The 25,618-nt window shown below is 35.8% G+C and overlaps 1 protein-coding gene across 4 annotated transcripts in view; it reads left to right on the top strand.

The window, feature by feature from the left end:
- LOC140149180 (uncharacterized) overlaps window positions 1–25,618 on the top strand; it is a 123,274-nt gene that overhangs the window by 62,508 nt on the left and 35,148 nt on the right. The window contains exon 1 of one of the 4 annotated variants that reach the window (XR_011858563.1): window positions 5,880–6,407. The exons of the other annotated variants lie outside the window; for them this stretch is intronic. The gene's annotated coding sequence lies outside the window, so the exon portion shown is untranslated. Of the gene's footprint in view, window positions 1–5,879; window positions 6,408–25,618 lie in introns of those variants that run through there. 4 annotated transcript variants of the gene reach the window in all.

Genomic DNA, 25,618 nt, shown 5'->3' with positions numbered 1-25,618 from the left:
TAAATATTGACGCAGTCGTCATTCATGGTATTTAAATGATTTCAAGATAATTATGATAAACATGATAAATGTCTTTCGACACTGATACCTTCATGTTATTTTTTAAACGAAATTCTAACATAGATTTTAGATTAATTGTTAATACTATATAAATTTATAATGAATTATACTGATTGATTATAATAGTATTGGTTCTATAACCGTCTATTGCGTCTTTTCCAAATGTTGAACCAAGAAACGAACAAGCTTTAGGTAATTTACATGATGATGGCTTGTGACTTTGTATTGGGCATGCATTTTAAGGGAAGACCCTCATCAAAATCACTTTTTATTTAACCCTAACACTGACCCATGCTTTTTGATATCGGAAGTCAAAGAAGATCCGAATTTTTCAAGAAGAACAAGAATGTTTGACTTGGCACCCCCGGGATTCGAACCTTTGACCCCCCGCATGCCAAGCACACGATCGCGGACCGGTAGCTGCACGGGTTATTGCTGCCCGGCCAGCAATTCCGTGAGCATATCACACTTAGGGTGATTGCGTCATCGCAGACCCTGGGATGCATGCATGCGCCTAATTTTTTCATCGTGGTATTTTGTGGTTTTTACTGGTGTTAGGGTTAATAAAGGTGCTATGATTTGAATGGGGCTTCAACTTCGTCAGTACTGCTATTTTCTTCGTTTTTTGCCAAATATTTGTCATTTCAAAAATACCAAATGACAATTTGAATGACTTATCCTTCACTTTTAAGCAAGCAATTTATAAACAATTTTAATTTTTTTACACTTGCGCTGGGATCACTGAACGGGTCTTTAACTATAGATAATGGACTTAGTTTTGTGCAATGTAGTTATATTGAACTTTTTCTGAAGTAAATCGCCTGCTGCATAGTTTTCTACGGATGATATAGGCCTAATCACAAAGTAAACATTCAGTATACTGACCATGACCTGCTAGTTTTTATTAACCAATCAGTTATTTGTATTGTCAGCATGTGATGGCTATAAGCCAATTGCAAACATGTTTATAAAAAAGGCTAAAAATTTCCTACACTGAACAGACTCTTTGCCGGCTATAAGGGCGAAATTAGTCCTTGTCATGTGGGGCAGGATTAGATAAAGGCATACAAACTAGGGTATGAGATATTAGGAATTATTTCTTAGCCTCTTAACCACAGGGTTGGTGGGTTAATAGCTATTCAAGACACATGATATGTAAGGGATAAACTGTGTATATGAGATGTGGGGGCAAGTGGCATCATTTCACTGCCGTGAAAAAAAAAGCGTTTGAAAGTGAAGGATAAGTAAATACAATCATATTAGGTATAAAGTTTGTTTTGTGCAAAAAAAAAAGTGGCAAAGACGACGAAAACGCGACGACAGTGTTGATAATTTATGAAGCTCATCATGATCACATTGTTATAGCTACAAGTGTTCGTATACGTATAGTAATTACTATACGGACAAACTCGTCCAAAGTGGGACATTGCCCTTATGGCCCTTATCATGCTTATTAGATCGTTTTTGATTTGATCACTTGCAGGGTATTTTAGCACGCCTACACTCTTTACAAAAATGAACCAATTTTATTTTTCTATGATTTTTTTAGATCTTTTGATCTAGCAAATCACTGATAATGGTAAATAGCGAAGTGATTCCATTAAGGGGGTACTACACCCCTGCCCAATTGTGTGGCTATTTTTGCATTTTCCTCAAAAATTATAGCGCATTGGTGACAAGTAAGATAAATATATATATTATAGGGGCAAGGACTACAACTACTGCACTGGAAATTTTATTTCAGCACAGACAACAGTTGTGGAGTTACAGTCAAAAATGAGGGAAAATCAATATTTGATCAATAAATCAATAACTACTTGCCTTGAGTTGCTGAATTTTCAGTGCGGTAGTTGTAGTCTTTGCCCCTATAATATACATATCTTACCTGTCACCAATGCGCTAAAATTTTTGAGAAAAATGCAAAAATAGGCACAAAATTGGGCAGGGGTGTAGTACCCCCTTAACTACATGTAAATGGATTCAACTTATCTTTCCCCTTATAAGTTTAAGGGACCGCACACCATGACATGACGCTTTTAATCATAGTCTAAACCCAAGAATTACCTGCATGCATCCATGGCCAAGTTTAACACGCGAAAGTTGCAAACGTGATCATCAATCATTATAACCGTGATAGATTACACGCTTAACAACGCCAGACTACACAACAGATAAAATAAAACCATGAAAAACTTGAGCCTCATCCTATATGCAGCTCCACAAGATACTAGTAGTCCAGCAACCTGTAAAACGATATAATCACGGTGGAGAAGATGAGAAATATGTACAGATATATCGCCATAAATATTATTATTCATACATTGTCATCAGTCAGTCTTGTTATCATTTTCTTTGCTGGGATCAGAGTGATGCGTAATTATCATTTTTCACTCCAAACATTTTTTGTTCAGCATGTATAATTATAGTGACTAGCGGTCACCCGTCTTTCGCGGTCACTGTCTTTTGCGGTCACCGTCTTTTGCGGTGCTGACATTTTATATTCGTTTTAATGTACTGGCCAGGTGTAATGGTCTGTGCAATTTCAGTGTTTGAGTTCATTTTTTCCACCCCATTTTGAAAGTCATGGAGTAATTTCACCTGGTGCAGCGCAATTTGAAGCTCAGTCTCAGAATAATAAAAATAAATTTACAATTTTGTAGAACACTTACTTTCAACACGGGCCAAAATATTGTGCACAGACCCTGATTACCTGTGAGTTACGGTATTCCTGTATATATGAGTGACCCAATATCAGACACACCCTCTCCTATGGTCTGAGCAGGGTTCATAATCAATTATTGCACAGCCCCTTTGTTGAATAAATGTAGGCCTTAGACATCCAAATGCTTAGCCTTACCAGACTCAGTCTGCTAGTTCAAAGTTGCACCTGCATTGCTAAAAAGTCACCCATTTTTTCCTTAACCATCTGTCTCTATGGGACAGGAAATTCAACAGTCACCCATTTGGGCTACCAAATCGCAGTTTAGCAACCCTGATTAATTTGGGTGATTTTTGAGACTTCAAAATAGTGAAATTGGATATTCTTTCAATGGTACTTCAACACAAAAGCATCAAACACTTGATCTAATTCAATAAACAAACACTTTACTGTTGACAATAGGCTCTCCATAAAAAACAGTCACCCTTTGAACGATGACATAATAATGTTGCCAAATTAGTTAAATACACATACATGTTAATTACTCAAGTGAGCTTCTCTCAGTGTAATGGTATGAGTGACCCAATATCAGACCAAACATAGGATTTGCGGGTGTTCATGTTAAACAGCATGACTGTATTGTTGTGTATTGTGACTGTTTACTCAGTGTTTACTCAGTGCTTAGCTCGCAGGGAGCTTTCAGTGCTTTTGTAACTAATTAACTTAATTTGACCCCCTTAACGTAAACAAAAACAATATTCGACGTTTTATGGAAGTGCGCACAACCTTGTTCTTCGCCCCGCAAAAGACCGTTTTCCGAAATAATGTAAACCGTAAAAGTTTTTAGCCTTACCAATTTGCCAAACTCAGTAATTTATTATAGATGATACTATTAACCATGGGGTCATTTTTTAACATTCACAGTAACAGCGTGATAAGCAATGTCTCTTCATGTACATGTATATTGTTGAGGCTCTGGGATATTCAAATAACAAATATCAACTGTCTTGTAGTTTTTGAGCTACGTTGAAAAATAATATAGATAAAACTCTATTTGGGCATTTATCTGTCCATATTACTTGGCAGTTTACATGTTTACGGTTCCTTTTCTTCAACAGTAAGTTGCTGTGACATTTGTTGGTCCCACTTTTCAATAAGCAGATGACAGCAAACAAATTCAATGATGATACTCCGTGCTCGAAGCTACTAAGGCCAAATGTGACCCATTAGCTATCAAATCAAATCGACCTACATGGATTCCAAGAATTTAAGCTGCTATGTCATATTTTGCTGTCAATATTTAATTATTAGATGCGTTATTATATAAAATAACAAAAATAACTTCAGGACAAATTTTGACCGTAACTAGTAGAGTAGCCTTACATAATTCCAATTTGATTGAGTTAAATCTGTATAAAAACAAAATAAATTGTATCCAAAAATAGCTTGTAACTGATTGTGGTAATTCCTGTTCAACAAGATCATTAACGTTGGTATGGCAGATTGATGCTACAGAATCCGACAATTCCCTTCGTTCGGTATCTAAGAACACAGCATCCTTTATGAAGATACTTTAATTTAGTTGAAGTACAGAAGCTTACAGAACAAAATATGATGACAAAATTGCTAGTAATTTACACTGGGGAATAATGGAGATGATATTAATATCCCTGTCATTTGAAAGCTATCTTTTGTGGTCATTTTGTAACTGTCATTCGGATCGTCCTTTCTTTGTTGCTTGATTGTTTTCTTTACGAATGTTTGTACTTGTGCTCATATCAGGTGCGTCATACTGCAGTTACTGTCCGTTTTCCTATACACAATACACAGTGCTCTTATACCATTGACGCGTATCCTCTACAAATAGCGTATGTTAGAAGTATGGGTAATTGCCTAGTTAACGTTGCTGTGTGAAAAATAACCGGCCAATTTTAAAAGTACTTTTCTAAAATTCTAGAAAATATAGTTTTGTAACCTGGTCTAAAGTTTTAGGTAATTTAGGTGTATGGAAATATTCGTACTTTGGTGTTTTAGGAAGGATATGTAAACGACAGATAACACCAAAAATATGAAGAAATTATTTCCAAACCGTGTTAAGTCTGCAAACCACCATGCTTCTCATTTTCAAGAACGCTGGTTAACAATAAGCAGAGCATTGTCTCATTTTGTAAACAAAAGCCCACAGAATTGTTCTCTAGCGTTCGCTTTAAAATCGTTCACCCAACTGAAACTATAATACCAGCTCACTGCTCCATTGTACATGTAAAGCAGAAACATATGTTGTGTGGATTTAACCAGAGAAGATATGATTTAATCAGTTGAGCTGTTTTCAATGAGTGTTATCTTGGTTTAATAGCTTTTAATGGGGTTTAAGTCCTGCAAAGGCCGTGGTGAATTCTACTGTAGACATGACTGCATCATGTAGTAAGTGACAAAAAATGGGGTGCCCAAAGTTAAGATCCCGGAAACCGGACTGAGTGAGCGAAGCTGCAAAAAAGTGCAAAAGTGTAAAAAGGTGATGGGTCGCCCATGGGCGACGCGCCTGCTTACCGAAATTGTGTTTTGATTTTGCAAAGCATAATGACATGAGTCTCCTATAAAACATAACATTTCATAGTAGCTCGTTCCTCCACCATTGAAGTCCAAGGTAAATCGCAAGAACTCTACCATCAAGTGAAAAAGAATCAACTTGAATGAACTTTCTAGGATGCTCAGAAATGGATACTCTATAACCATGATAATAAGACTTTTGCAGATATTAAACGATTAAAAAGGATAAACTATATTGCATTATTCGATCTATTATGTCGAAGCAGAGGTCGAAGCTGGTATTCAAAAAGCTGCTTTTCAATAAACCTATACATGTAAAACACACTTAATCTATGGGAGAACAACACGGAAACAGAAAACAAATTAATAAAAAATTTTCAACATTATATAGAACTTCACGGGACCTCTTTTCTTTGCAACTAACGAAGCATTATAATCCCAAATACGGGGATACAAAACCCTTAGCCAATAGTATATCGAACCAGTGTCAATTGATTTGAATAATTATACAATGTGAATCCACCAGCATCACCAGTGTCCAGTATAAAGAAGTCACTTTAGGAAGGCTTAGGGGCTTTAGGCTTCACTTCGTTTGCTTTCAGAGTTCATTTTAGTCACACACCTTCAATCATGTCAATATTCGTATTGGAGTTGGTTTTCAATATTGACGTTATGTTATAGTTGTTATTGGAGTGCGATTTCTGTTTATTTTTCTCATCCTCTTAATTCGCATGACAGCAATGATTAAATTGGCAGTATACAGACATTGTCTGCCAGACAAAGTGGGTAATGGTATCTCCAACGGACGACGAGATACAGATCACACCAAGGATCAAAAGATGATACAAGAGGATACCTAGAATAATATAAAAACAGAAAGCTTAGAAGTACAGACTTCTAAAGCATGTTGAATTGATTTGATATATTTCAGTCATTGATATGCTACTTCATATATAACTCAGAAAACAAGAAATTTTACCGAACCGTTGTTATTCGTGGACATTTTTATGTGCTTATTATACTTACTTATAAACAATGACAGAATTAGTGGAAGAATTTATCACTTGGGAGGTCATAGAGACTTCTGCATCTGGAGATTTCATTGTACGAAGAGCTTCAACGTGTAACACAATGCAGGGTAAGTCATCTGGTGCTTTTGGAAAGAACTATTTTTGTGCTTTTAGACATAAAAGTAATGGGGATTTCATCCCAACACTCTGTAATTAAAACCGAGCTAGAAAATCGAGCTAGAAACACTAAACACATACTTGTAGCTCCATCCTGTAGATGCGTTTTAGATCGTTGGATTTTACGTTGTGCGGATTTATTTTGTACTTTGAAAAGACGTGCCGTGAGTTCCCCCACTATACTAAATAAACCTGCAAAAGACGATGTGGCTAGACTTACTATCATGACAACCCTGAAAATTGCCTGATGTGCGCAAATTGAAAAACTTGTTTAGTAATATCATCATGATCATCATGATCTGTCTTCATAACTTTATAACCCGTGAACATGGTGCAAATTTACCATTTTTTAGAGTCGTATGCTAATGTCTATCGTTGGCCTGCGAGTCTTAACTACCAGAATTTCTCCAAGGTGAAATTAATTTCTCCGAGGAGAAATTCCAGCCAATAATATAGGCAAAATAAATAGCCAATCACAGCTCCCGTTATTAAGGGTGGTCTCAACCCTGGAATTATGTGCCTCATAACTGCTAAATTGATGGTCTAAAGTATAAACAGTATATTAGAATTGCAAAGACTTGATAAATGCTCATTTTTGGCCCCAAATCCCCCAAAACGGTTTTTTGGCCCAATTTTTTTTCATTCAACGTAACAAAAAGAATTCTTATTTTGATTATACTTTCCGCTTTTCCGGAATATGTACAAATGGACAGGTTAGCAATAGTATTATTATTGGTTCGTGTGTGATATAGAAGAGGGGAAGTCTGGGTGACAGTCTGTTCTGTTAGTGTTGGTAATAAGAACAGAGTTCAGATGAAGAAAGCCACATTCATACATACACTGATAACCAAAAGTTTACGTTGTGGACTGATACATACATACATTAAATGTTGCTATCTTTTCACCGAACAAATTAGAAAGTAATTTTATTAAGCATATCGTTTCTAAAGATTAAAATAAGATGACAATTATCGGCACAATATTATCTATCGTCTCTCTGATATCAATTGAAATGATAAGAGGCTTCCATTTAATATAAAGAACCCCAGGGAATTGTAATGAAACTCAAATCCGGATTACAGGAGAAATACAGATATTCAATTCAATGAGGAGATTAAATAGAAAGATAAATCTTTAGCAAGGGAGTGTTTGCCCGTTTGTAACGGACAGGTGCCATAGCGAACAGTCTAATTCGGTTCTGCAGACTTCCGCAATCGAGGGGAAGAGGCATGACAAGCCCGATCCGAAGAGGTGTTAGTCCGACTAGTACCAGTGGTATGATGACGTTGTTTTGGTGTCCATAACCCGGGTGTTCGTAGTTTTGTTTTTGATGGATATTGCTTCTCAAGACCACCAATTTCAAAAACATATTTGAACATGTTTGAAAAATGCCGCTAGATTAAAAGTATGAGGTCTTTGGTCAAAATTCTCTAGTTGATAACTTAATCAACATCTTGTCCTCACACAGCTGAAAAATCACTGGCGTGTAACCATTTTATAAGGATTTGGGGGCTACTTTTGTGATTGAACCGAGTACAAAAAGCAGTTGCGCGAAGTTAGTTGGGTTTCAATACCTGGTACTTGCTATTATTGTGCAACCAAGAGAAACATGCAGGTGTACAGATCATTTGTCCTCATTGTTAGGGTTCCAATCTTGTGCATACATGTAACCTTTGGTACACGTACATGTAACCTTTGGTAAATCTGGGCAACTATCTCCTTACATAATGCTAGGTTTTACTTGACAAGGAGAATAGCAAAATGGATACTCCACAGTACACGCCACAGCAAAGGGCCTTCACTGTTGCAGAGTACCATCGCACACGAAGTCTAGCAGAAGTGCTTCGGAGATTCCGTCAGCAGTACCCAAATGCACGTCCCTCTTCACGTGGCGCTATTTACAAAAAATATTGCGAATTAATCAGATAACTGGAACGAGTCCCAATCCCGAACTGGAAGATCTGCAGCTAGTATCCTAACAGTCCGTAACCCTTTACAGGCGGGGCAAGCAGGAGGTCATTAGCTGCCGTCGAAATGGACTTGGAATACCATCTGCACCTTTTAACAGAAAAGCTCGTTTAGACTTGCGATTTCATCCCTATCAGATGATAAGGAGACATCAACTTCAGCAAGCAGATTACCAACGTCGCACTGTGTTCTGTCAATGGCTTCTTGCCCGTCCTCTACGTTTCCTGGAAGATTTCATCATTGGCGATGAAGCAGGGTTTTCATTAAATGTTTTCACAAGTCCTCCTGCAGACCTTGATGAACTTCAGAGACGCATACTTGCACAAGTTGACATTCTCAGGCAGGACAGACCTCTCACCTCTCATTAGACGTGATGGGAACGCCATGTTGAGAAGAACCGAAATCTGCATACATAGGAATGGTAGCCATGTGGAAGATTAAGACTAAAAACTGTCAATAACTGTAAACAGTAAATAAAGTGATGAGGCTTTTATGTGATTTGTATGTTGTATTGATTTTAATTGACTTCGCGCAACTGACACCAATTCAATCAAACACAAAACAAAATCAAAATCAACTTCAAGCTAAATTAATGAAATACAAGTCAATCGTTATCTGGAAAGTAGACAGGTAGCCATCCACGTGTCCAGTTTTAAAAGTTGTTCACAATTTGTCTCTGGCTGACAGTCTTCATTATATATGATCATAGAAATCGGCTATTCATTATTATTATTACTTCAATAAATTATCATGATTATGTGGAAATCCTACTTCATCATTTGGTAATCACGTTTTGATATTTGCTTACCATAAACTGATAAATTGACAAGATTGCAATGACATACCGATCCAATCACTTTACATGGTGCATACTTCCAACACACCATGATACGTTAATCGTGTCATTGGTGTTGTAAAGTAGCTTCAAGTTTCTGGCATTGCACAGTTGGCATTTTAAGCAGTTGGAAGAACCTTTTGCATGGAAAATGTTGTCTTTTCAAGCAGTTGGAGAAAACTTCTATGCTCACCTGCTCCGCAGTTCAAAGAACTTATGTAAACTAGTATCAGCATGATTACATAGTATACATGGTATAAAAGACCGATCCTAATAATTCTGTTGAACTGCATGAATCAATCAAGTGAGGTTTTTATTTTTATATTTTGTTAAATAATTTCCAGTCTTTTCTGATAGCATCCCCATAATACAGTTTTACAATTGGCTTCCTCCTTGCATTGCTGTCTTTGGCGTAGTATCGGAACACTCTCATGGTTCAGTAACACAAGTTCAGTTCAGTAACAAAACTCTTAAATCTACAGGCCTATGTACTCACAGGTTTTGGGCACACTGGGAGAAATAACTAGAATCTGTCTTAGTTTTGCGTTACTCATTTTAAGTGATTGGGATGCATGGCAATATTAAAGTGTTTTTTAATTCATTGGACTTTTTGTTCTTCTTTTCTTTTTTTTATTTTATAAAAGGGTTCCATGAAATTGACAACTCAATGCCACTTCTGTTATACCCAAAGCATTTTTGCTTCGATGACCAATTTTGTTAATCTAAGGTCAGAACTCGAAATAGAATACTAATAACTAGCCTTTCTATACAACTTCATTTCCCTAGAAGCATTGGATGCAAAGAGAACTAATCACTATCTGTCTTCGCCCAAACAGTCGGAATTAAAAGCTTATACTCAAATCACTTTTGCGAGCAATTTCCTAATCAAATATATTATTTATTCCATGTAACTCGTCTTCTTTCTATGTAAAACGTTGGATTCTAATCCATTGCCCTGGCAAACAATATTGACAATAGGTATAGAATTTTAGTTTTCTAGTTTTCTGTTTCTATAGTGCGTGCGATATTTTGAGATGAGTAAAATAAAACGTTAAATGAAATCAAAATCCATAGATTTGCCACATTGTAGACGTGGCAGCAGTATAATCGACAGAGCGTTATGACCATAATAATTATGCTTTGTATTCAAAATACAGAAAATATTTTTAATTTTATTCAATGACCATGATGACGACTATATCAATACAATTAAACATTACGTGTATCAACAATTTTTCACATCTATTTCAATTTCTTCTAGATGATTGTGTCACGAATAAAAAACAATCACAGTAGATTGAAGACTATATTCGGTATTGCAAACATTGTTCAAACAAAGTGGAAATATTCCCTCTTTCATGTGGAAAATTATTTTGATTGTTCCGGCTCTCATGAATGACCAAATCTGGAAATTGTAAATCACTTCTGCTCCAATTGAGACAGCAAATTACACTGACTGTTCTAATCCACGTATATATGTCAAGTGTCGTATTTATATGGAAAAGATGAACACTACTGTAATTTATATTCATCTTTTGTTTAATTATTGGAATATTGGACTAATGTTGTCTTTGTCGATAACCTGTTTTATTTACTTTGCAAAATGGGCTGCAGTACTGTTTTTCTGCATTAATTTTCATAGAAATATGATTTGATGGTCGCCTTATTCCCATCAATTCCAATAAATATGTTAACAGATTTCAGTTTTTGCTTAACTATTGCTTTTATGCTTATTCACGAACGGGTCTTGTTTAAATTCAAGGATAAAATAACTTGGTATATGAAATCGGATCGAGATTCCCTCTAAAGTCGAATAGCGCGCATGCTATTGCCAGGAATGGTTTGTTACATCAAGCACCACAGCATTGTTCGCCAAAATCCAAGTGTTTCTAGAATGACTTTAAGAATAAGATTAATTTCAATGCCAATTTATTGCACAGGAAGCCTGATTACCTTTTTGAAATAGTCGAGTGGGCATGGTGGGAGGGTTTTCAATGAAATATTTTTTGTGTAAAAACTGAAGCATCCTATGTATCAAAGAATATATGAATATTAACTGTACATCATGACGATTTGTGATACTCGTGCATATCAATTGGTAAGCGCTCTTCAGCAAAGTCACAGTTCATTGAATTTACAACCGTATGAAAAAACAGGCGAAAATAGTAACTTTTTGCACAAGATTTGCAATTTAAAAAGAATTGGTCATTGCTCATTTTAATGACGCTAGTAAATGGACAATGTAAGTGTGCTCTTTCATTTAATGACATAAAATTAGAAAACTATTGTAAGGAACACTTGAGGTTTTGACATTTAAAACCTACATTTTGGTCAAAAATCGTGCTTGGATAGGTCATTTTCAACAGATTTACCACACTTGCCTTGCTGTAAACATTGAATTGCGTCATCTGTTGACCTAATGACATAAAGTGTTTTAGGGGGAAGTGTTAGCTTTCCTTCGATATGAAAAATTCTGACTAGATGAAGGGAGCACTTGAGGTTTTGAGAAAAACCAATCACAGAGGCATATTTTCCAGCTAGACGCTACATAGCTCATATGATGCTATGCACTCAACCGTATAGTGTAATGAAAGGATGTGTGGAGACAATTCACTACTAGCTTGGATGAAATTGTGTGCTCAGGTGTATCGAGGTGGAAACCCGGGGTGGAAACTTTGCATAGATGGTTTATAAACCTTTCCATATGGTACAGTTGATGCGGTTTATCAGGCAGAGAATTTAATTTTAATTTGATATACGCCCAAATATTTTTTGAATTTAGTGACGAATGAAAAGATGGTGCAAAATCTATGTAAAAATTACAAAAGAATGTTAGACCCCGCCAAAGATTACTGTCTCGTTTTTATGGTAATCTAATCTTCTATTTTCTGAAATAAACTTTGGGGCAAGGGTCGCATTTAAGGAGTTTGCGCGTCCAGGGACTCCTTATTTTTTGATTTTGGCCATTTTGGACTCCTTAACTCTCTTCACGCGGGTGTCGACTGCAGACGAAAAGTTTTTAAAAAAATTTAAAAATTCAAAAATTTCATAAATGTAAATTTTCATGACCATATTTGGAATCGGCATGAAAAATGCATTAAAATGAGTACAAACAAGCCTAGTATTGATTCAGTAGTTCTTAAGATAGTTCTTGATATTTTGAGAAAATATGTCAAAACTTGAACTTTTTCCATTGAAGCGCATGGCTAGCACGCAGAGCATTAAATTACAAGTTGAAAGTGACCAAAGGGTCCGATAAAAACTGTATGGACTCCTTAGTTTTACGATGCACGGAGGCGTAAATCAGTATAAGAATCGTCGATCAAAAGTAAAAAAATAAAAAGATCAGTAAATCTTCCAAATCACCAGGCCAACGACACTAATAATTTCACTGGAATATTTGACAAGTTCCAAAGTTTAGAAATTCGGACAGATCGACTCCTTAAATTCTCATTGGACCCCTTAAATGTTGGTTTTGCAGGTACCAAAGGGTCCAGACAAATTAAATTGGACCCGTTGATTTTTTTGTGCTCGCGCTACCCCTGCTTTGGGGTCTGATGTGGACTTTTTATATAAATGGTAACAAGAACTGTCTTTAAAAATGGATAAAGATCATGCTTCATAATTTTGCATTGACAAGTACTTGGAATGCAGTATCAAGTACAGTGCAGCGAATCCGGCGAAGTCAAAGTCGATATTTTTGTATTGTGTATGTATAATAGAGGCCCCTCGTATTTCACCCGTATTTTTCTGTATCCTGGATGCAGCAGAAACACACATTTATCAACAATACTAGTATACACATAAGCAGGTAAAACATGGTACGTTTTCTGTCTTTGTTTGTCATATAATATAATATTATTGATTCTATACCCGGTATGTTGAAGTTATCTATTTGGTTTCAAATTTCAAGAAATGTTCTTAAGAATCGGCTCACCAAGAGGCCCACCTCTGCCACGTTTATTTTTTGAAAATTTCATTTTAGGGAAATGGGGCTAGGCGAATTTATGTATGGCGTAGGGTGGTGTGATCCAGCACACTAAAGCAGGGTGTTCTTTTCCCATTCCGTTAACACGATGATGTGCTATTCATTTTGCTTGCGTGGATTTGGAAAGATATAAAACATTTGACACTCGTGGGAGGGATGGAGGGACGGAACTATGATGGGAAAGCTGCATATTGTGTTGTTTAACTAACACACCAGTCGGAGCGTTACTAAATTGCCATTGACAATATATAAAGAAGCGCTTCAAGCTATGGTCAAACCCGTGATTAATAATAAAATACAAAATATACAAGAAAGAGTGATCGTTAGATATGCTGATGGCGATACATAGGCATAATATAGGTTTCCTTCCATAAATTATGTACAACTATATAGGAAAATCGATTTATTTAGAATCAAAAGGCCAACTTCTCCGATTTTGAAAGCCACACAACTATCAACAACCGGAGATCATTGGATCATTGAAGAAAGAGTCTCTTTCTTCCATGATTGAATGGTATTATAAAATCGGAGAGTTCTAGGGGCTGTGCAATAAATAGGAGCCCGGGGAGGGTAAAATTGAGGATGAGCAAGAATTTTTGGTCAGTCCCTCCCCCAAAGGGGGGCAATGCTACGCTCGCAATATACGCTCGTATATAGACAAATATGAATATCCATTCATGTATTTAGATCATTTAGATTTGCAAATTGGGATCCCAAAATGGCATGTGCAAGGGGGAGGGGCAAAGATGTTTTGGAACATAACACCAGCAGAAAGCTTCTCCTCTCGTCATATGGAGTTACGAAAAAATAGTGCACCAAACATCAGTTGTGCCAAAAACTGATTTGTTTTTAAATCCCCAAGAGAATGAACAAGAAAATCTTCCCGCTTGATTTGTGTTAAATTCATACGGTGATTGCTCATTCCCTATGTTCGCAATTCCCACTTTCCCCCTATGCTAAGTTGTTAAAAACATAAAATATACATTCAACCAGCAGCAGACAAATATGCATGGATGCTCTTAAAACCCAGCGCGTTTATATTGTGGGTGTTGCAAATTATCCAAAGCAGAATATCGTGCTAGTCAGGCTGGAATAGCGTAAAAGGTGTGGGATTTAGTCATTACTTCGTCTAGAAATAACTTGCAATGAATTATCAGCATTCAGCAGTAACAACTAATCTGCATAAATGCGTCATGATCTTATTTGTTTGTAGTAAAGGATGCGTAGAGATTCATTCAAATATAAACTGTAGCAAATAAATTCCACTTCTATATTTAGTAGAACATGCATGTTACTATATAGGGCATCCAATGTTCCTTGCAATTCTAAATAAATCACGAGAGAAGAAGTATGTCGATACTTCAATATTTACGCGTATTTCTCACCTACTTTAAATTCTCCAGTGCAATTGACTTCCTATTGCGATGTGAAAAGTAGGTAAAACAGACACGTGTGTGCCTTTGTCTATAAAGGAAGATTGTATTTTCTCGAGCTTTCTTTTATTTCTTAAAATGTAATTTTTTTTTTCATAAGGTATACAAAATACTCATATTCATAACACTGCATGTCTAATTGGTGTGATCAGATCGGAATAATCAGTAGCAACAAATACAATTAATCATTATCTAGTTGGGTACTAGCATTATGTACGATTTCAAACATTGAATTCCACTGATGTTTTCTAGCGTGTCGAAATATCATATTTTATGCCATGTTGCTATCTTGTTGAATGTTTTGGTAGTTTCTGCAATTATTCAAGTTAATTGATTCTCATCACACTTACTTTGTTCACAAATTTTATTTGACCTTGAGACCAATGTATTCAGAAAATAAGATTAACCGCTTTTAAAACCTGGACAAACAAAGATACAAAAACAAATCGGTAAACAGGATGTCGACCATTTTTTTGTAGACAGAGTGACAAACAGCAGAGAGACAGATCAAACTGAAACAGACAGACAAACAATTATTCTTGCAACATGATTGTGAATAACGAAGTATGAGAATTGCAAATTTGATAGAGATATAAATAAAACCTACGTGGCTCAATCTCAATACCTGGTCTCAATGTGTCAAAAACAGTGTGTAACATACATAAAACATACATCAAAAACAGCAGCAGAATATGATGGATGTGTAAACCAAAGCGCATATTGGAATGCCCCACAGAATTAGAGAAGTGGAATGCTCTAAACACCAGCGCTTTAATACTGTGGGTGTTACAAATAATCCAAAGTAGGATACCATGCCAGTCAGGCTGGAATATCGTAAAAGGTTTTAGGATTTAGTTATTACTAGGTCTGGAAATTAACTTAAAAACATGTCGACAATACATGAAAATGAATATCCGTGCATTTGCAGTTTTGCTTGAATATATTTCAGCAATGTATCTTAATTCAGTCTGAAATTTTTGTTTAACATCTTTTAAGGGATCTAAAATGAGCGTTTATTGCTTTTCGACAGTATTTTTTGTGGGACATGAGAGCACCTAAGACCTATCGAATTGTATTCTGAATACGAAGCATGTCTTTCTGATATCAAATAATTTTCATTTTTTGAAAATCATAATATAATACAAATTTTATGACAAATTATAAAAATTTGATATTTTTCAAATTTTGATATATAACAGTCCTCGAAGTAAATTATATAAATCTAATGATATATTCTTAAAGTGTATGTAGCAGGGAGGAAAAGCCGACGGTCAATTGAAAATTTTTACCTTTCATATTGAAGATATGGATTTTTTTCCCAAAAAGACCTAATTTTTTTTGGTGTTTTGGGAAAAAAAATCCATAGCTTCTATACGAAAGGTCAAAATTTTCAATTGATCGTCGGCTTTTCATCCCACCTACATACACTTTAAGTATAAATCATCAGATTTATAAAGTTTACTTCAAGTACTGTTAAATATCAAAAATATCAATTTTAATGATTTGCCATAAAATGTGTATTAAATTGCGAATTTCAAAAATCAAAATTATTTGATATCAGAATGACATTCTTCGTATTCAGAATGCAATTCGATATGTCTGATGTGCTCTAATGTCCCAAAATAAATACTGTCCAAACGTTCATACCCCAGCCCTTAAGATGTTGAGATTTGTTGCTGCGTCGGAGTAAAACATCTGAAGTATGTGGATGTGGACGGGAGAAGCCACTTACTTAAGTTGGATGTGACAGTCATACTTTATTATGGCTGCAGGGTACTATTTACACAACCCTTGCTGTCCAATGTACATGTATACACAATGCTTCATGCCTACCTGACTACAACTTACGAACCTGTGCAAGGGCCAATACAAGTCCGGTACAAGTCTAAACCCCGGGATCTAAACATTGAATGTGTTGAAAAGATGTTCCTATTTGATACATTGTAGCATAGCTTGCATAATCTGCTTTCAAATAAGTTTGTTATACAGTTTTGGAACACCCTGCATGTCCAAGTTTGACGATGTTGAAATCATACGTGTAAAAACTTACTGTAACAATAGATATGAATGCATCATTCCATGCTATAATATTATATGTTGATACTTACAATATTTACAATGATTATCCAATTAAGTTTACTTACGATGTGAAGAAGTATGTATGTCTGAACCTTTATCTTTATCAAAGGACGATTTTCTGAATTTTATGCTTTCTTTTATGTTTTAAAACGTAGGTTTTATATCACATGGTATACAATATTCAAATTTGATTGAAAAAACAAATATAGTTTTCATGTATCATAATTATTTTCTGATGCATTCGAGTATTTAAATATTAGGCATATATCTTGAGTATTTCATAATGCTTTTGTTTGTTTTAGTAGTTTCTGCAAGTAGTTTTTACATACTTTCGCCATATGAGACAAAATGTATTCAAAAGTAAGATCAATCACTTAATTAATTGGACAAACAAAGATGCAAAAAGAAAACAATACACAGGAAAATACAAACACACAGACCACTAATTAAAGGAATTGGTAACTGTTATCATAATGTATGGCAAAATTAATTGCAAACCGAATAGGAAATATATAGAATTAAATCGATATGGTTCGATTTTGCGCCAAAACAAGTGTGTAAACCTGTTCTTACTGACAAGCCAACCATGACATAGCTTCCGTATATTATATTTTATGTGTGACGTTCTTAATACTTAATAAGTATTATTCAATAAGTCAATTTCGATCAAGAGTCAAGTGATTTGTACTTTTCGTGCAGAGACCTATAGATAATTGATCATGATGATACCTTTTCCCATAGTGTGCTTTGTAAAGGATTGCCTTTATCCCAGGCTGCTGATATCCAAGATGGGATTGTCTTTTTTCATTCTTGATCGAGTCACATATCAACCTGTTCTCTTGTCAGAAGATACATGCTTATGTGTAATTTGCATATAGAGTAGACCGAAGTAGAGCTATGAAGACAATGTGCGATAAAGAGCAGTATAGGATGCTAAGCTAATACCGCAGATGTACGCCTACTCGCACGGAAGATTAATTCGACAAAATAGTAGAGAATTTCCAAAGACGAAAAAGAAGGGCAAATACAGAAAAAAGAAAGATAGAAAGCAATAAAGAAATTCAAGAAAGAAAGAAGTAAGTTAAGAAATTTCCCACATGACGATGCTAGGACAATATCATGGCATCTTGTCGTGGAAAGTCTGACAATATATTCCACAATAATGAATAAAGGAGAAGTCAAAAAGTACAATGGGGAAAAAGGGATGTCCAGACCTTGAATATCCACGTACCAGTACCACTCTTGGGATAAGTGGCCGTTGGTTTTCTTCTCCAAAAGTGAAGTTTACGAAATTGAAATAAGGTAAAAGAAAAAGCAAAGAATGGAATAATGCCAAGAGAAAGAAAAGAAGATGCTGACGATGTACTTTTTTGAGTATTTACTTATAATTTAGATAACCAGAAGGGAGAGAACATTATTCGGAGGGAAAATTCATATCAATTTTACAAATCTGTCTTGTATCTTGTAGTTGTTTGCCTTGACCTGAATCTCTATGCCTTTTCTTGCATTGCTGAACTTATCGCAACTTAGTATCCACAAAATAAAAATAACATATTTATATATTTTTTTAAATCTTTTGCGCGGCATATTTAGTCCATATTTCGACTTCAGGTCCTGTCGCCTCACGACCATAAAAAATATAATTATGTCTAGGTTTTATTTTTGTTTACTGTTTTGTTTCAATCTTGTTTCTTTCTTTTTTCTATATCGTCTCACAACATGACACCACAAACAGTAAATAATAAACAGCTTTTCATTCAACATATGAAACGCATTGAATCTGACACAGATGTTTGAGTGGCTTATTACCTTTTCAATGTCTAGAATGTATTTATGACAATTGCAAATATTTAATGGAATTAAATTTCTGTGGCTAAATCTCAACGTGTCAAAACAGTGTGTATAACCTGTAAGGAAAACTAGATTCAGTTTGAAACATAAAACATACATAAAAACAGCAGCAGAATATGATGGATCTGTAAACCAAAAGCGCATATTGGAATGCCCCACAGAATTAGAGAAGTGGAATGCTCTAAACACCAGCGCTTTAATACTCTGGGTGTTACAAATAATCCAAAGTAGGATACCATGCCAGTCAGGCAGAAATATCGTAAAAGGTTTTGGGATTTAGTCATTACTAGGTCTGGAAATTAACTTACAAAACTTGTCGACGATACATGCAAAAAGAAAATGAATATCCGTGCATTTGCAGTTTTGCTTGAATATATTTCAGCAATGTTCCTTAATTCAGTCTGAAATTTCAATTTTTGTTTAACATCTTTTAAGATGTTGAGATTTGTTGCTGCGTCGGCGTAAAACATCTCAAGTATGTGGATGTGGACGGGAGAAGCCACTTACTACATTTACAATGTGCTTTGTATAGGAGGTATAATGACACTTACAAATATTGCACTTTATTAGCTTATATTGAAAACAAAGACAATGCGAGATACACTGTGGCGAGATATGAAATTACGAATACAATACAATGGTGTACGTGAACAAAACATCATGTAGGATTCAAATGCCATTGATAGTAAAAACTAAATGCGTTTTAATATGGCTCATCTAGATATTGGGAAAGCGTTTCTTTTCATGTAAAGTCCTGCCACCTGATGCGTGACGTGACAGCAGTGATCTCAACCTAGGCCTGTATGATATCGTGGAAGTAGTAGAGATATCTGAAATATCTCACACTTTCAAACTAATGGTTATTATTATTTTTTATTGTGAATATGGTAAATGGTATTAGCGGATTCATTCCATTTAAAGATTAAAAACCTCTAATCTAGTGAAAAGCAAATCCAAAACATCCGGATATTGCGGAATGTACTGAAAAGTATGATTAAATGAACAGTGATATGATATGAGATCGTATATATATGTTTTGCTTGGGACAAACATTGCTCGCATTTTTGCTACGGGAAACGATGAAACTCAGTGACTTCATCCAAATTAAACAAAGAAAATGTATTTGGGTTGAGCTTGACATCGAGTATAAACGTACTCTTTGAGATCATCTTTTCAATTCAAGTTTAACAAACACTCGATTCTCAACAGATTTTTCACTTGAGGTAAGGGTCTCTATATGCAGTAGTAAAATCAAATTGAATTTTAAAATGATCTGTAAAGCATTTGATAACTTAACATTGTGTGCAAAGATGGGCATGAATCGAATATCGACAGAAAAATGCAATTCACATCCACAAGCAATTTGAATTATAGGAGAATATCAAATGATGAGACAGGACAAATGTAGCAGTTGTATCAAAACTGCTAATTAGACATGTAGAAATAACGATTGACACTTATTTTTCACTGTCATGACTGTGTTGTTAACATTATTCATGTTATTACGTTTTTGACATTACATAATACTACAGGCTGTATGAAGTGTATCAAACATGTTAAAGTGATATATCCGTTGTTGATGTTTATCGGATCATTTTGAAATGCCCATTATTTTATAGTTTTATTACCTTTTGTAACATTCATACATCATGTACAGGGTGTATCAAAATTAAGTATACAGTTTGAAAAATGTCGCTAGATTAAAAAGTATGAGGTCTGTGGTCAAAATTCTCTAGCTGATAACTTAATCAACATATTTTCCTCCTATAGTTGAAAAATCACTGGCGTATGACCAATAATAAGGATTTGGTGGCTACTTTTGTGAATCGAGTACAAAAAGCAGTTGCGCGAAGTCAATTAAAATCAAAACAACATACAAATCACAAAAAAGGTACACCACTTTCTTTACTGTTTACAGTTATTTACATTTTTAGTTTTAGTCTTCCACATGCCCATAATTCTTCGGTATGCGGATTTCGGCTCTTCTCAACATGGCGTTCATACCACGTATAATGAGAGGTCTGCCCTACCTGAGAATGTCAACTTGTGCAATTATGCGTTTCTCAAGTTCATCAAGGTCTGAAGGAGGACTTGTGAAAACATAAATGCAAATGCTTCATCGCCTGAGATCTTCCAGGAAACGTAGAGGACGGGCAAGAAGCCACTGACAGAACACAGGGCGACGTTGGTAATCTGCTTGCTGAAGTTGATGTCTCCTTATCGTCTGATAGGGATGACATCGCAAGTCATAAACGAGTTATTCTGTTAAAGGTTGCAGATGGTATTCCAAGCTAATTTGACTTCCTGCTTGCCCCGCTTGCAGAGTGTTACGGACTGCTAGGATATCCGCAGATCTTCCAGTTCGGGGGTGACCACAATGTTCTCTGTTCACTTCAAATTACGACTCGTTCCAGTTATCTGATACTTCGCAACATTTAAATAGTGCCAGGTGAGGGGGACGTGCATTTGGGTACTGCTGACGGAATCTCCGAAGCACTTCTGCGATGGTACACTGCAGAAGGTACACTGCGATGGTACACTGCAACAAGGAAGGCCCTTTGTTCTGGCGTGTACTGTGGAGTATCCATTTTAATGTTGCTATTCTCCTTGTCAAGTAAAACCTGGCATATGTAAGGAGATAGTTGCCCAGATTTACCAAAGGTCACGTGTTATGTAACTCACACATGTACATGATTGGAACCCTACCAATGAGGACAAATGATCTGTACACCTGCATGTTTCTCTTGGCTGCACAACAATAACAAGCACCAGGCATTTAAACCCAATTGACTTCGCGCAACTGCCTTTTGTACTCGGCTCACATAAGTAGCCATCAAATCCTTATTAATGGTCACACGCCAGTGATTTTTCAGCTGTAGGAGGACAAGATGTTGATTAAGTTATCAACTAGAGAATTTTGACCAAAGACCTCATTTTTTAATCAAGTGGCATTTTTCAAACTGTATACTTAATTTTGATACACCCTGTATATAGCTCATTTATATGTTGCATTTTGATGTGGTAGTCTTGCCCATAATCACGGGAGCTGATGGGTACCGTAATTTTGATCCAGTGTTTAAAATATACATACACTGCAGACACTGATTTACTTGCAAATAAACCTGTCGCTAGTTTATTCGTCCGACCGAAATGTATCCTGCATTAATAGGCAAACAATTAAATGCTAATTTATCCTGTTTATCTATCGTGCCTTGCCAACACCACCAATAGTACTATCACTTGTTTCTGTAATACAATCACTAAATTGCCTGGAACAATTAGTAATTAAGAGTGATTCCTGACTGAATTGATAACATGATACATCATTTCACAAGATAAAATCAAAGACAGGAATCTGTGCGTAAAATCACAAAAGGTATGGGTGAAATGTTATACTTTAACAATGTGATAAGTGCATATTCTTTTACCATGCATGTTTACGAATGATGCACACGTTGGGAAAAAACAGTGATTGAAGTACAACTTTGGTAAGGAACTGATTCCCGCTGTCTTAATAAAACATTACCATCACATTTTAAAAAGTTCATTACATTTACATTCTTAAAAGTTTATTACATTTTAAAAAGTTTATTGTGATTGAATAATGATTTTTAAAATAATAATAACAATTTTTATTAAAATAATATTAATAATGGGCCCATATATTGTAATCGGGCACACGGGCTGCCAGTAAAACACGATATCAATTAATTCCTTTTATAAAAGCACTTGTATATGATCCTCTTTTTGTGGGTTTCTGCTTGGCATGTTGACATGTTGTGTCATTGGTTGAATTCCTTCATGTCCCCACATCCTTCTTATTTGAACAAATTAACGCTTAATCAATTCATCAAAATACTTATAAAATGCGTTATCTAATATGATGTTAGGGTGACGACAATTTAGAAGCTAGGTAGCCTCTTCATTGTGACATTTTTCTAACCATGTTTACTGTTACTCAATATGACATATTAGTATAATGTCCTCTGAGAAATTCAAAAGAAATTATAAATTAAGAATATTTTTGAGACTTTATTAAAATCACCTTTATTGGTTCGAAAATCGTTTTGAGAACCTTTTATATGAACCTTTTGGACTAATTGAAAGACCCATGGAACGGTTTTTTTTATAGTGCTCCAAATAGAATTGAATATAAAGCGTACCGAACTATATATTCTGAGTAAGAATGTAAGCATCCCAAGTGATAAAAATGCTCCATGAGACGTATACATATTCTTTGAAAATCCTTCATTTAAGAAAAAATAGAAAAAGATAGGAGTGATGAGGATCGTCACCTTCACAGCGGAAGGAAGTATTAGTGGATTTGTGATACAAGTGTTAAGCCATGATGAAATTACAGAATTATTTAATTTCATTATTATTAATACGATTATACAAATTATGGTTTAATTTGTTATTGTTGAATAACTGATATGTTGTGTCACGAATGCATTGTTATCTGATAACTGATATGTTGTGTCACGAATGCATTGTTATCTGATAACTGATATGTTGTGTCACGAATGCATTGTTATCTGATAACTGATATGTTGTGTCACGAATGCATTGTTATCTGATAACTGATATGTTGTGTCACGAATGCATTGTTATCGTGTCGTTTTATTTCATCCCTGTAATTATGTTGATCAATTTGGATTTATTAACGCGCCAATTGGTTTCGTGCCTTTTCTTTACTTAATCTCTGTTTCTAAACAATTTTCTCGTGTGTCAAAAATTATAATGATCAATTCCAAATCATTTGTCACACAACAATTTGCTTGAACGCGATAGTTAAAAAGTACCGTTAGACATGTAATGGATTTGGATGTAATGTTTTTTTTTGGTTTTTTTTTGTAATGGCTTTTTGTTTGTTTGGATTTGTTGGCGCTTTCAGCTACATAGGGTAATTACGCCATTATCTATACCGGTACATTGTACCTTCAATCATATTCAATACGCAAATTGGTCCCGAACTTTACAACCATGTTACTCCAGTTTTAGAAGCAAGAGGCCAGACAACCCGGAGAAAACCCGCGACAGCGAGTATGGAGTGGAAACCAAATGCACCAAAAGTCGCCGGCAACGGCCTGGGTTCGAACCTGGTACCTCAGTGGTGCACACCGACATCGCCTGGTTAATGAATACACGGGATCGATACACGTGAATGTGTATCTCCCGTAATTTTTTTATTCTAATGAAGCCATATTTTTTTCCTTGCACTTAAACATAATATGTGTTGAAAGGATATGATAGTCGTTAGCTTGCGTATTGAGAAAGAAGCGTGCGTATTGAGCTCAAAAACTGACAAAAATTCTGATTTTATATGTGCCGAACTATAGCGCAGCGTAGGCTAGCTGCACTCACTCGTGGAGGTAGTCTAAAAGCAGATGACCTCATGGCGTATACATGCTCACTCACACACAGAGAGGTCAGTTACCAGGCTATTGTCAGTAGCCTTAGTCGGATGTCCCTCGGCTCATTATCCGTCTCAAAACTATTAAACAGGTCGGAACAAAATGGCCATGCGTGGCTGTGGATTCAACCTACCATGGCGATTTCTGCCATGAAGATATCGGGGCGATGACACTGTGTGGTGCAAAGCAGTGACAGGACCGCTACGCCAAACTAATCGCTGCTTCCCGTAATGGATTTTAAATTTCTCCCAATCTTTATCCATAACAAAACGTTACAACAAGAGCATAACAACAAATGCGTGCATTATTTTAAACAAAAACAAAATTAATACCCATGTTTACGCCGGGTATTTATGAAATCTAGTGCTGCTCGATGTTCGTTTCCATTGATCCATTCTAGTTTACACCTGCGACTTTTACTAGTTCAGATTACAAAAGACTGGCATCACTTAGGATAATATCCCGGACTGTTTAAAGATGACCTTTAGCCGAATATACTTTATACCTGCAGCGCCCACGAATAGAAGTGCTTTTTTTCTATGAAATGTCATGAGTTTTCCAAGCTATTGTTCTAAAAGGTACGTACATACTGATGTTAATTAATTGTTCAAATAATAATGTTTCCTGTTGCCGAGTTTCCAGTTTGTAAGCTTGGTAAAGTACAACTTCCAAATCACGATCTGTCATATTATATAATTATAGCACAAATAATAAAGGTTGTGGGATAGGCTTTTAAGACGGGAGTTCTTAACAATAATTAAGTTTCAGCGGGTTCACCGTCGGACAAGTTTAGAGGTGTCAAGCTTACGCCAGGAGTAGCTCTGACTTCTTCAGGACAAAGTACCTAAGTATGAGACATGTATGCAGCCCCTTGCATACTGATGGCTCTGAAAAGAGCCGTTCATTAAAGACTCTCCCTTGTGAATAGTGACCAAGCAGACCTAGTCTATCTGCTAATGTAAAAGTTTTTGATGGTTCTGAAAAGAGCCGTTCACCAGTGTTCACTGAAGATTGCCTCGAGTCAACAGAGAACAAGCAGACCTTGCCTATCTGCGAATGTAAACAGTGGCTCTTTGGTGGCTCTGAAAAGAGCCGTTCACTGAAGAATGTCCCTTGTAAATAGATGCAAGAAATTATGTTGCCATGTACATCTTTGTGTAATTGTTAAATAAATAGGCTGCCACTTGCCAGTGAACGGCTTTTTTCAGAGCCACCATGTTTACTTTTCTTTGTTGACAAGGGCGGTCTTCAGTAAATGGCTCTTTTCAGAGCCATGAAAAACGTTTACATTATCAGATAGGCGGGGTCTGTTTGTTCACTGTTCACATGGGGCAGTCTTCAGTGAACGGCTCTTTTCAGAGCCATCAGTAAGCAAGGGAGTCAGAGCTTCTCCTGAAAGCTTAACAGTTCCGTTCTAAATAATATTGCATTTTCTGGCAAATAACTAAATAAATGCTTTTCAAGATCATTGCTTTCACTAAAAACACATGGCTTATCATAAATAACAAAATTTCATTAAGTGTTCGTTATAATTCAAACATGCCAATAATCTGTCATTCATTTAAGAAATTAAAATAAAATCGACAATACATTA

This window comes from Amphiura filiformis, chromosome 3 (genome assembly GCF_039555335.1).
Source record: "Amphiura filiformis chromosome 3, Afil_fr2py, whole genome shotgun sequence".
NCBI lineage: Eukaryota > Metazoa > Echinodermata > Ophiuroidea > Amphilepidida > Amphiuridae > Amphiura > Amphiura filiformis.
Note: the sequence above shows the minus strand (reverse complement) of the source record. Positions and strands in the feature narration are given on the sequence as shown.